Below are 12,109 nucleotides of genomic sequence, written 5' to 3' on the forward strand. Positions count from 1 at the left end.
TCAATAAAGAATGTGGTTACACACAAACGGGTATATTTTATTTTTTAACTATTGGTTTCTGATAAAAAAAACATCCACTTTAAGTCTTGTAAATTCTGTTAGTTTAGAATCAATTGAGAGTTTCCATACAAGAGGGATGTAAATCATGAAAACTCCGTTTTGAGGATAATAAAATAACTTCTTAATATTAAATGTCAAATTACTAAAATAAAAGCATGCTATAAAATTTGTTTCGTTTTTTTTAAACTTATAAATTTTTGCAATAAATAAAACTATTTTAATATATTGCAAAAAATGTAAAAAAAAAAATATTTTATTTAATGATACTTACATCCTATAGCAACAGTAGTTTTGGGGGAAAAAATGGAAACGAATCATATTATTTATGTCACTTTAAAATAAAAATTTATTACAAAAAGCAATTACAATATAAATATTATTTAAATATCAAGATTAGATTCGTCATTGGCGCTTGTATCAACATCTTTATGGGTTTCTTCCGTCAAGCCCATGTAAAAAAGCGTTTTTTTTTTTTTTGGAGACGTATCGCAAGAATGTAAGACATTTCTTACATTTTTCTGTTTCTTTTTTGATATTGCATTTGGCTCCAGTTTACAGTGCCCCAACTCTGAAATAGCTTTTTAGCATTCAGAGGATATGCTTTAAGCAGTATAGACCATTGTAATCCTCCCATGAATGTTGTTGGAGGAATATTTCAACTGCACAGCCTTGGAGATCTTCGTGCGCTTGTCGCGCCGAACTACTTTAAGTAGAAGTTTCTCCAAATCCATAATGATCTCAGCACCATTTGCTATTATAAATAGCATGTTCCGTGAGATCTTAATCTTGATTATGTACTGTTTCATAATCATATGGAGAATCATAATTGTCGCTATCCATGGCAGTCGCTATCTGGCTGATGTTCACTGCTTAAAGGCACTGAGGGTCCGCTCAAAGGCACTGTTCAAAGAAACTGAGAGTCAAGCTACAAAAATTGAAAAACGCTTTTGGCGAGCTTTTTTAACGCACTTTTCGCTGCCAATCAAATTTATAAGGTATTAACTTTAAGGTTTACTGATCTTCTTTTTTGCAACAAAAAAAAATAAAGATGTAAGTCGATTTACATTTTTCTTGTATGGAAACTTTCAATTATTAAATCGTTTTATTAAATATATTTTTTGTAGCTACTTTTTCTTAAGAATTATTCTATCCGTGTTTGTATTTATTTTTTGGCAAGATAGATATATATCTTGATAATGGATATATATCTTCATTACGGGAGAAAAATATGTATCTCTCCTAATAATGGAAGAATATTTTTTCTCGTGAATATATATTGAAAAATTGCATAATTTGCATTTATGAAGAATGGTGATTGTCGTTGTTTCACTGCCGAAATGACCGCTGTCGAGGGACAATCCGAAAAAGATCCGGGATTCGTTCCTTCCTGCAGTGGGGTTCTTAGTATTCAATGGGTAATGATATATGTATTATATGATTTTATCCTTATCGAGGGGAATTGTTTCTCGTCGATTTGGTAATATTTTCCGTTGAAAATTAGAGGTCCCCGTTGCAGAACCAGAATTAATCTCAGATTTTATTTAATCAATTTGACTCGGATTCCCGAAAGCAGTGGTTTCGGCATGACTCGGCGATGACAGCTATAAAAATCGAGTCGCGAGATTTAATATGTTATAAGAAAGATCTTATCTTTTTTTCAATAAATATTCTTCCATTGACGCTACCAATGATAATTCCATCTGACTGACGAAAAGGCAGTAATAAAGTAAACAAGATATAATAATTCTTTTTAAAATAAAGAAAGATGGAAAGTAGGAAAAAAAAGAAAAAAAAGGTTTAAAAGAAAAAAAAGATGAAATGAAAAATTATATTTTGTCTTCATTAAAGAATACGATTACAAACCCTATACTTTATTTTTTAACTTTTATTTTCTGTTTATAAAAATTATCTCCGGCATTGTAAATCTGGCCGGAAAATCAGTTATTAAATATATTCTTTTGTAGCCACTTTTCTTGAGAATTATTCTATGTTTTTATTAATTTTTTTAACAAGACAGATATATCTTGATAACGGATATGTATTATCTTCATTACGGGAGAAAAAGATGTATCTCTCCTAATAATGGAAGAATATTTCCTCCCGCGAATTATATTGAAAAATAGCATAATTTGCATTTATGAAGAACGGTGATTGTCGTTGTTGTTTCACTGTCGAAATGATCGTTGTCGGGAGACAATCCGGAAGATCCGGGATTCGTTCCTTTCTGCAGTGGGGTTCTTAGTATTCAATAATTAAATTTGTTGTGCCGGTGCCTTGATTTGGGCTCAGGGCCGGCACTGGGTTCTGATGATCCGCCGAATAGGAGAGTAAAGGACACTTGCGGGAATGTAGTTGCAGTCACGTTTAATAAACGGATTGATTTCTTTATTCACTTGTTACTTATTCACAATTATTATTTATTCACAATTATTTAGTCACTACCTTGACTTGCGGGTTACAATCGATTAACGTGACGTTTGACTCGCGGTACGCGCTCGGTTCTTATGGTTTAATCTTTAAATAAAGAATAAAAGAATATAAAAATATAAAAGTATATATAAAAGTATAGATTTTATATATACTTTTGGTTACCGATTGGTGCTAAAAAGTTAATTTTTTATTAATGTATAGATTTTCTTAAAATTGGTGCTAAAAATTATCTAATTTTTCTGTCCGCGAAATATTCATTCACATTAATGTACCGATTTTCTTGAAAATCGATTCCACCATTAAAAATGAATTCTTTCTCTGTGTTAATGAGATGATTCATAAATAAGAATCGTGTTATTCATAAATCATTTTTTTTATGTGAGTTAATGAGATGATTCATAAATAAGAATCGTGTTCTTGTTCAATTTGCCGAAGTTACGTCATTAATCGCTTTACATCATTAGCTTTACATTACGAGTAACAATATTAATTTGTTGATAATTATTATCGCATAGGCAGCTCGTAATGTGCAATCTTTTTTTTTCGTAAGGCATTTGACACGCTCGCAGGATTTTGTGAGAGTCGCCGTTATTCGATCTATCCATGCACCATTTCTCGACGCGAGTCACATAAAAAATATTGAAATAATTGTTAAAAAGTATTCAAAATTATGCACATCATGGCAATCCCCGGAAAATGTGAATGAATGGTTCGCGGGCATAAGAATTAGATAATTTTTAGCACTAGTTTTAAGAAAATTAATACCGGTTTTCAAAAAATCGGAAACGAAAAATTATACATTTCCACTTGCACACTTAAAAACTATGAGAAAGCAATGTACAAGTTTCTACTTGCACATTTAAAAACTATGAGGAAGCAATGTGCAAGTTTCTACTTGCACACTTAAAAACTATTAAGTAATGTAAAGCTTAATGTAAAGCTTCTGATATACATATATATCAGAAAATCTCTTGCAAACTGGCTTAGGTAAATGTGTGCCATTTACGATATAAACACACTTTCTTTTAGTCAATTAGCATCAAATGTAGCAATTTGCATCAACGATATTTTTAGAATACATATACACATAACATACTTTTTTAAAATTAATATTTAATTCGAAACACCTATATGTAACACCTAACAATTTGTCTTATGCGACAAATATGTACGTCACTGTATTATTGACAAACAGTTTTTCTTGTTAATTATATAACGCTGATATTTGTCGTGTTTTTATACACGAATTGATCATGTAAGTTACTGAATATTTCATAAGAATGATATTTCTCCAGATGGTACACAACCGAAGGAAAATCCGTTTTTTAAATAAAGATTCCTTTACCTTTTTGTTTTCCATTTTGGCTCTAAGCCAAATGGGATTGGTCCTTCGTTCTGCTATATCTGCCGAATGTTTAATACATTTATTTGTTTGTTTAACGTTATATAATCGAAAGAAACAGAGCTAAATAAGAGCCAATTCGCTGTTCTTGATGCGAGAGATTTATTCAATCATTAGTAACAGCGAATTTGCCCTTATTTAGCCCTGTTTATTTCAATTGGATTTACAATGAGCTTCTACTCACCCTTATCATTCGTCATGGTTTTTAGTGCAGATCTTTTATCTTGATTGTCTTGCCTTTTTTTTATCTTTTTCTACTGATTCGTCAAAAACCTTTTTTTTAGTTCCATTATTGCTGGCCATGGCTGGAGGTGGAATCCGCCTAAATGATGTACCTAGAAAATAAGCAAAAAAATTACTAACGGTAATGAAAGAAATGCCGTAGTTAAACTTATCAGGACAAAAAAGTAGGAATATTATGAAAATATGATAGATAATAATAGGCGGCGTTTTCGAAAATTATCTTGGTCCAAACTGTTATATGAGGTGGATGCTCGACTAGTATTTGGGACATTTTCGCTTGAGGATTGCTCAATGGGGGCTCTTGTACTTCTCCAACTGTAACACTGTCATAATTTAAATTAAATTAAATTAAATTAAAAAATTTGAGCGGGCTGGGTGGCAGTGTGGTTTTGTGGTAAAGCGCCAGACTTGTAACTTCGAGGAATCGGGTTTGAGTTCACCTAATCACAGGAATTTTTATATTTCAAACTGCACCTCCCGCACGCGAGTGGGGCTCGTGCGGAGAAACTGGGCTATCTTTCGGAGGAGACATTAAACTTGAAATTGGTCGTCAAGCTTGGGGAGCTTGGGAGCTTTGGGTCAATAATACTGCTATCACTAGCTGCAATATTAGTACAGGTAGTTACGTATGATTGAAAAGATTAAATAAATAATCGTTATCGATTGATAAATAATTAAATAAAGATTAATTAAATAAATAAGTTTTATCCGCCTTTCTTTTGTTTGTTTTCTTCTTTATTTTTTAATTTTTGTGCTTCTTTATATAGAGTGGCAGCACCGACTTTATGCTTCTCTGATGCTTGTTTTACTGACAATTTGTTTTGAAAAATGTCGTGTAAAGCTTTATCCTTCCGCTCGGGAGTATATGTCTTATGAGGTTTGTATCCTTTATTTGTATTTTTTTCTGGTTCTTTATTAGCTTCCTGAAATAAAACAATAAAAAAATTGTAATAAAAAATGGAAAATCTGTTTTTTAAATAAAGATTCCTTTACCTCTTTGAGCTCTTCGCCCAGCCTCTTCGCTTTATTTTTCAGTTCAGGTGGGTACGATTTTTTATTCTCTTTTTTTTTTTTTTCATTAAAAATTAACTTATATAACTGAGTTATGCCGCTGCCGCGTGGTTCGTTTTGATTTTGTAGGGTTTCTTTTTAATTCGCGCCGGATCATTCTGGCAACAGCATCGACACTCCGAAACAGGACTTTTGGATTAGCATCGAGCGTGGCCCAGAAGTATTCGTTTGGGGGTTGAACTCCCGTAGTGAAACACGTTTTAAATAAACGGTGTAACGCTTTCATTTCGAATTCTGACCAACGTGTTTCTTTTTTACATTTTCTTAGGTACGTCTGCTCGGCAGTTGTACGCTTTTCGGTTTCGCCGTCATTATTGGTCAGCTCCTCGGTTTCGCCGTCGTAATCGGTCAGCTTCTCTCGGTTTCGCTGACGTTATCGGTCAGCTTCTCGGTTTCGCTGTCGTTATCGGAAATCCGTTGCGACTGTCCGCCGCAAGCTAAATCGGCGAATAGAAAATCGCTCTCGACATTCGCCTGCTTCTCGTTATCCTCGTTGGTTAAATCAACGAATCCCATCATGCGAAAAGTATTACTTTCTTCGGGGCATTCGTTTATCGCAGCGGCATGCGAAACAGTCTGTAACGACTGTTCGATGGTTTGATTGGATGCCTGGAACTCCTTCTTTAAAGTGGTGTGCTTCGATGATAACTTTTCCAACTGATGTTTCTGCAGCGCGATCTCTTTCTTCAGCCGCTCCTTCTCCCGGAAATGCGTACGTCGTACGCTTTCCGCCTCGATGTACATCTCGTTGACTTTATTTTTATAAGACGGACAACAGACTTATTGGCCTGTTGATGTCAGCTCTTCAGGATTTTTTCCTGGTTTTGGAATTAACTTCATTTGTGCCACTTTCCATTGAGCCGGGAAGTAGCTCAGTCTTAGTATGGAATTATATATGATAGTTTATATAAGTCTTATCGCTTTAATTTAATTTACAGATAATAGGAGATCATGGAGATCAAAATTGTACTGACAATAAAATGAGAAATGTACTACAATGATAATTTACACATACCAATAATTATCACACCATCTAGTTTCATATATAAACAGTACGTTATTGACAAGAATTGTCGACAAATCAGTATTATTAAACTTACGGTAAGCGGATAATTTCTCCTCACCTGGATAGCTTGTAACGCTTGGTGCAGGTTCTTCTCGAGATTGTCTACCCGCTTCTTGAGATTTTTATTTTTCTGTTGCAACGCTCGTACATAGCACTACCAACATGAACATAAGACTATTAATATAACATAAAAATATTGAACTCTATAACTCAATATTTCAAAATAAAATATAAATACTCCTGCTCAACAATATAAAAAATACAGACAAATATTGGATTAGAATAAAAATAATAATAACTTACATTTAAATTATTCAGCAACTCCTCGTTATTGATGAATGTACTACATGCTACTACATTAGCAGAAAAAGATGGACTATCCTTGATTTCTTCATGTCTCTGAAAACGTGGTAATTATATATCATATACTATCATAATTTAAATTAAATTAAATTAAATTAAATTAAAAAATTTGAGCGGGCTGGGTGGCAGTGTGGTCTTGTGGTAAAGCGCCAGACTTGTAACTTCGAGGAACCGGGTTCGAGTTTACCTGATCGCAGGAATTTTTATATTCCAAACTGCACCTCCCGCACGCGAGTGGGGCTCGTGCGGAGAAACTGGGCTATCTTTCGGAGGAGACATTAAACTTGAAATTGGTCGTCAAGCTTGGGGAGCTTGGGAGTTTTGGGTCAATAATACTGCTATCACTAGCTGCAATATTAGTACAAGTAATTAGAATTAAACCCTCCTCGATAGTGTTCAATGTTAAATAATTTTATAAAAGATTTTACTTACTTTCATAACCGAATCGTAGGCAGGCGAAGCAAACAAATTAAAATTTGGAAAAAAATATTCGAACCTTCCAGAATGCTTGATTTGACAACCGACCCAGGCCATAATGATCCCAAAAGAATATCGCAAAATTCATAGATACTACATGTAATGCTAGAAATTTATCGCGGTCTTGCCAAGTGCATTAATTATTCTTAACTACGTTGTGCGCTTACAACAGAGCCAAAGAAAGGAAAATTAGGCGATCAATATTCAAGGCCACATATTATAACAGACATTTTACCTAACGGTAATGTCAAAGTTTTTGTCAAAGGAAAACTAAGAATTGTTCATCCTAACAAAGTTCGTAAAATGAAACATTAAGAGATTGAACATGTACCGCGCAACTTTTCAATCACAAATTACTAATGAGATCTTTTATATTGTATTTAAAACAGATGAGGGCACTAATCTGCCTAGCCGTCATTGGAATTCTCTCCATACGAGAAACCTTCGGAATACGCGGTCTCAAACAATGTTTCTTTGTCTTCCTTATTTTCATTCCCTGTCCTGGCCCTGAGCCTGGGACTGGTTCTTCTTGATGGTGAATCCTTATTGTTTGAAGTGTGGTTAAAGCAGGTCTTTTTGCCTGTTTATTCTTCTCACAATCTGCAGAGCCTCTTGAATTTTTTTTTTGGTGCCATTATTGGGGTAGAACTAAAAGCAAAAACTTATGTTGAAAAATCACTGAGTGCTCGCTGATGAGTTGCTCTTTCCGCTAAACGCACCCACATTGAAATCCATCCGCGTCTCAAAAATATTTATAATAATATAATTTCTGAAACTCAAATAAATTTCAATAGAATTCACATCTTCATAATAAGAAATTCAACCGCTCTTGTCTACTCCGTATATAATGAAATGCACACTAATTTGTACTATTTGTGTGAAATACTCGAGTAAATAACGCCACTCAACATAGAGAAACGAGATTTCAAGCAACTCAGTCAATATATTACCTAAGGAACCATAAGTCTTGTTGACGATACAAAGTGCCTTTTTTATTTTTGTTTTATTTTATACTTTTCTAATTCTTTGTATAGAGTTGACGTCTCGATGCCATATTTTATTGCCGCTTCTTTCACTGGTAAATGGTTTTGATATAAGGGTTGAATGATCGGGCGCTGCCGAACCTCTTCGACAGGAAGGGCAGATTGCTCCCCAGCTGCGGCGTCGACCTTGACTGGCCGCGATGCAACGGCGCTTTCGTTAACGTGTCCAACTCTTTGTCGAATAACAGTTGAGTGTTCTGCTCGAGCATATATTCCCAGCAACGAAATTGTTCCTCGCTGAGTGCGCTGGATCTTTCCGAGATAGCATCCTCTTGCGTAGGAAGGCAAGGTGATGCTTTTCGAAGACCATTTTCCTGCATGAGAACACTTTGATGAGCCTTATTTGTTTCCTTGATTTGTGACCGTAAGCGGACCGACGATGTCGAGGGCGCATTTTTCAAACGGTCGTTCCGGCGTGTCTGTGATTACCATTGGCATCTTCGTTTTTCTACTTAGCTTGTTTTTTTGGCAGTGTTCGCATCTGCCTATGTAATTTTCGACATCCCTCGTTATACCTTTCCAATCGTGTTGTAGTCGGATTCGGTCTAACGTTCGTACGACTCCTTGGTGCCCTCCGATAGGCGAGTCGTGATACTCATATAATATCTGTTTCTTTTCCTCCTCCGAGTATTCTCGAGGTGTATCTTCTTCTTCTTGCTGTGTCACATGCACAGCTGACGCTTCTGTTATCGGGTTTCTACTCAATGCGTCGGCGTTCAGATTACTCTTGCCGGACTTGTGTATGATTTCATAATCGTACTCTTCTAATTTAAGCCTCCATCTAATTAGTCTTGAACCGGGGCGGTGACATTGAACAGCCAGATCAATGGCTTATGATCAGTTATTATTTTAAATCTGACGCCATAAAGATAGGGTCGAAAAATGCTTGACTGCCCATACGATGGCTAGCAGTTCTTTTTCCGTTGTGTTGTAATTCTGTTCCGCTTTACATAGTACTCGGCTGGCGTACGCTATCGGTCGGTCTTCGCCGACTGTTCCCTGTGATAGGACAGCTCCGATTGCGAAATCGGACGCGTCGGTCGTCACTATAAATTCTTTATTAAAGTCGGGATAATTCAACACTGGCGCGGTTGTTAATTTTTCCTTTAATAATTCAAACGCGTTCTGTTGCTCTACTGACCAAGTGAACTTTTCTCCTTTTCTGGTGAGCTTGGTCAATGGCTTAGCTATCTTCGAAAATTTTTTATGAATTTTCGATAGTACCCGGCTAGGCCTATAAATGACTGTATATCTTTCACCCTTTTAGGGGTCGGAAATTCTTTGACGGCTATTAATTTCGACGGATCCGGCGAGATCCCTTTTTCAGAAATCACGTGACCCAGATATACGACTTCTTTGCGTAGAAATGCACATTTGCTCGGTTTCAACTTTAAGTTGTATTTTCGAAGTCTGATTAGCACCGCGATTATTCGTTTGATATGTTCCATTAGTGTCGCTCCGTATATGACGATGTCGTCGATATAGGCGAAACATCTCAGCCCTAGTAGTCCGGCCAGCACCGCGTACATTAGTCGCTGGAATGCTGCCGGTGCGTTTTTCAAACCGAATGGCATGCGATTGAATTCAAAGTGCCCATCCGGGGTGGAGAAAGCTGTTTTACTTTTATGTTTTTTGTGCATAGGAATTTGGTGGTACCCCGAGGCCAAATCTAGCACGGTGAAATATTTCGCGTTACCTAACTGTACGGGGATTCTCTAACTCCTTAACGACATTTTCGGTATCGTTGCGCAGGTATTATATATAATAAAAAAGCTGCGCAACGATACCGAAACTGTCGTTAAGGAGTTAGAGAATCCCCGTACTGGTCTAGTATATCAGTTATGTTCGGCATGGGGAATGATTCTCCCAAGGTGAGATCGTTTAGTTTTCGAAAGTCGATAACCACGCGAAATTGCACTTTTCCGGATGCGTCCGGTTTTTTAAGAACGACTATTATCGGCGCGTTCCAATTACTCGTGCTTGGCTGATTATGCCATCCTCGAGCATCTTTTCTATTTGTTTTTTCACCTCGGCCTTATGCTTCTCGGGTAACCGATAAGGTCTCACATTCACGGGCGCGCTACCCGGCCGAGTATTTATCTCGTGCTCTATTGCGGTAGTCGCGCTTAAATGGTCGCCGTCTATGTAGAATACGTCAACGTAATCATCACATATTTGTTCTACGGCTGCTCGCTCTTCTGCATTTAGATGGTCGAGCTGTACTTGCTCGCGTACTTTCTTTTGTCGTTCGGCGACGGTCTCGCGTTCGTCGCTCGCGCGTAATGAGAGAACGTCCGCGGTGTCGGGCGGCGGCAAGTCTTCTAGGGTTACATACGGAGTGATTATCTCCACCGGCTTGTCCGTCACATTCAACACGCTAATCGGACACTTAAATTCGACGGGCTGCACTAGGCAATGCCCGATAAAAACTCCTGGAGCGGGTTCGCCGCTTCTCACTATGCCGACACGATTATGATCAGTGACGGCTTCCACGATTGTTTCACTGTGAGGCGGAAGTCTTACCTTGCGGAAAGGTCGTAGCTTAAAAGAAGTCGAGCCGATTTTTAATCGTTTTTTCGAGTTTGAGATATCCGCTTTGTGCTTGGTGAGGAAATCGTTTCCTAAGATGCCTTGATATTCGATTGGAAAGTCATCTTTCACCACATACATCGTATGGCGAATCTTTTTATCTCTGAGGTTCACAGTGGCGTTTATTTTCCCAATCGTATGAATTTGGTGTCCGGTTACGCCTACTAACGCTAACCGTTCTTCCTTTACCATTGTTTTTCCTTTTAAATTTCCTACTTTTATTAACGTGAGGGTTGCGCCGGAGTCTAGTAACAGGTCCATTTCCCCCTTCTCTGCCTCCTGCACGGGCAGTGTCACTAAGTCTAGCGGTCCTTCCTCATGCTTCTTACTTATCTGTGCAACTCGATAAGTCTCGGCGGCGCGCGCTTTGCTTCTCTTGGGCTTCTCATCCTCCTCACTGCTGCTGCGGGAGGATGCCTCTTCGCTAGATTCCTGCGTCTTTGTCTTTCTGACAGTACTCACGGGCGTTTTCTTAACTGCTTCCGTTTTCGTTCGGCGCGGTCGCTCGGCTTTCGGTCGTCCGTTTAGCGACCAGCACTCGTCGCGCTTGTGCCCTGCCTTCTTGCAATACGAGCACTCTATCGTGTTAATGCTAGACTTCTCGGCTTTCGGCAATGCATATCTGTTTGCGTGACGGCTCGTACGGCAATCTCGCGCGTAATGACCGTTTTTTCCGCACTTGTGGCATTCTACCGTTTTCCCTGCGGTTCGCGCATTTATCGCGGGATATTTATTCTTTGCCGTTGCCGGTGCGTTCCGCGGGGAGGGCCTTTAACTCTCTCCTCCGCGCTGGCGCCTGTTATCACTGCGTCCGGGGCTGGAGGTGGAATCCGCCTAAATGATGTACCTAGAAAATAAGCAAAAAAATTACTAACGGTAATGAAAGAAATGCCGTAGTTAAACTTATCAGGACAAAAAAGTAGGAATATTATGAAAATATGATAGATAATAATAGGCGGCGTTTTCGAAAATTATCTTGGTCCAAACTGTTATATGAGGTGGATGCTCGACTAGTAGTTGGGACATTTTCGCTTGAGGATTGCTCCATGGGGGCTCTTGTACTTCTCCAACTGTAACACTGTCATAATTTAAATTAAATTAAATTAAATTAAAAAATTTGAGCGGGCTGGGTGGCAGTGTGGTTTTGTGGTAAAGCGCCACACTTGTAACTTCGAGGAATCGGGTTCGAGTTCACCTAATCACAGGAATTTTTATATTCCAAACTGCATATGCATCATATATATATATATATATATATATATATATATATATATATATATAATATAATTTTTTGTTTCATATATATATAAAAGGCATTAAAAGGTATAATAGCAAAAGAACAAAAATCTAACTGGACGATTCATG

This window comes from Temnothorax longispinosus, chromosome 3 (genome assembly GCF_030848805.1).
Source record: "Temnothorax longispinosus isolate EJ_2023e chromosome 3, Tlon_JGU_v1, whole genome shotgun sequence".
NCBI classification, from domain to species: Eukaryota; Metazoa; Arthropoda; class Insecta; order Hymenoptera; family Formicidae; genus Temnothorax; species Temnothorax longispinosus.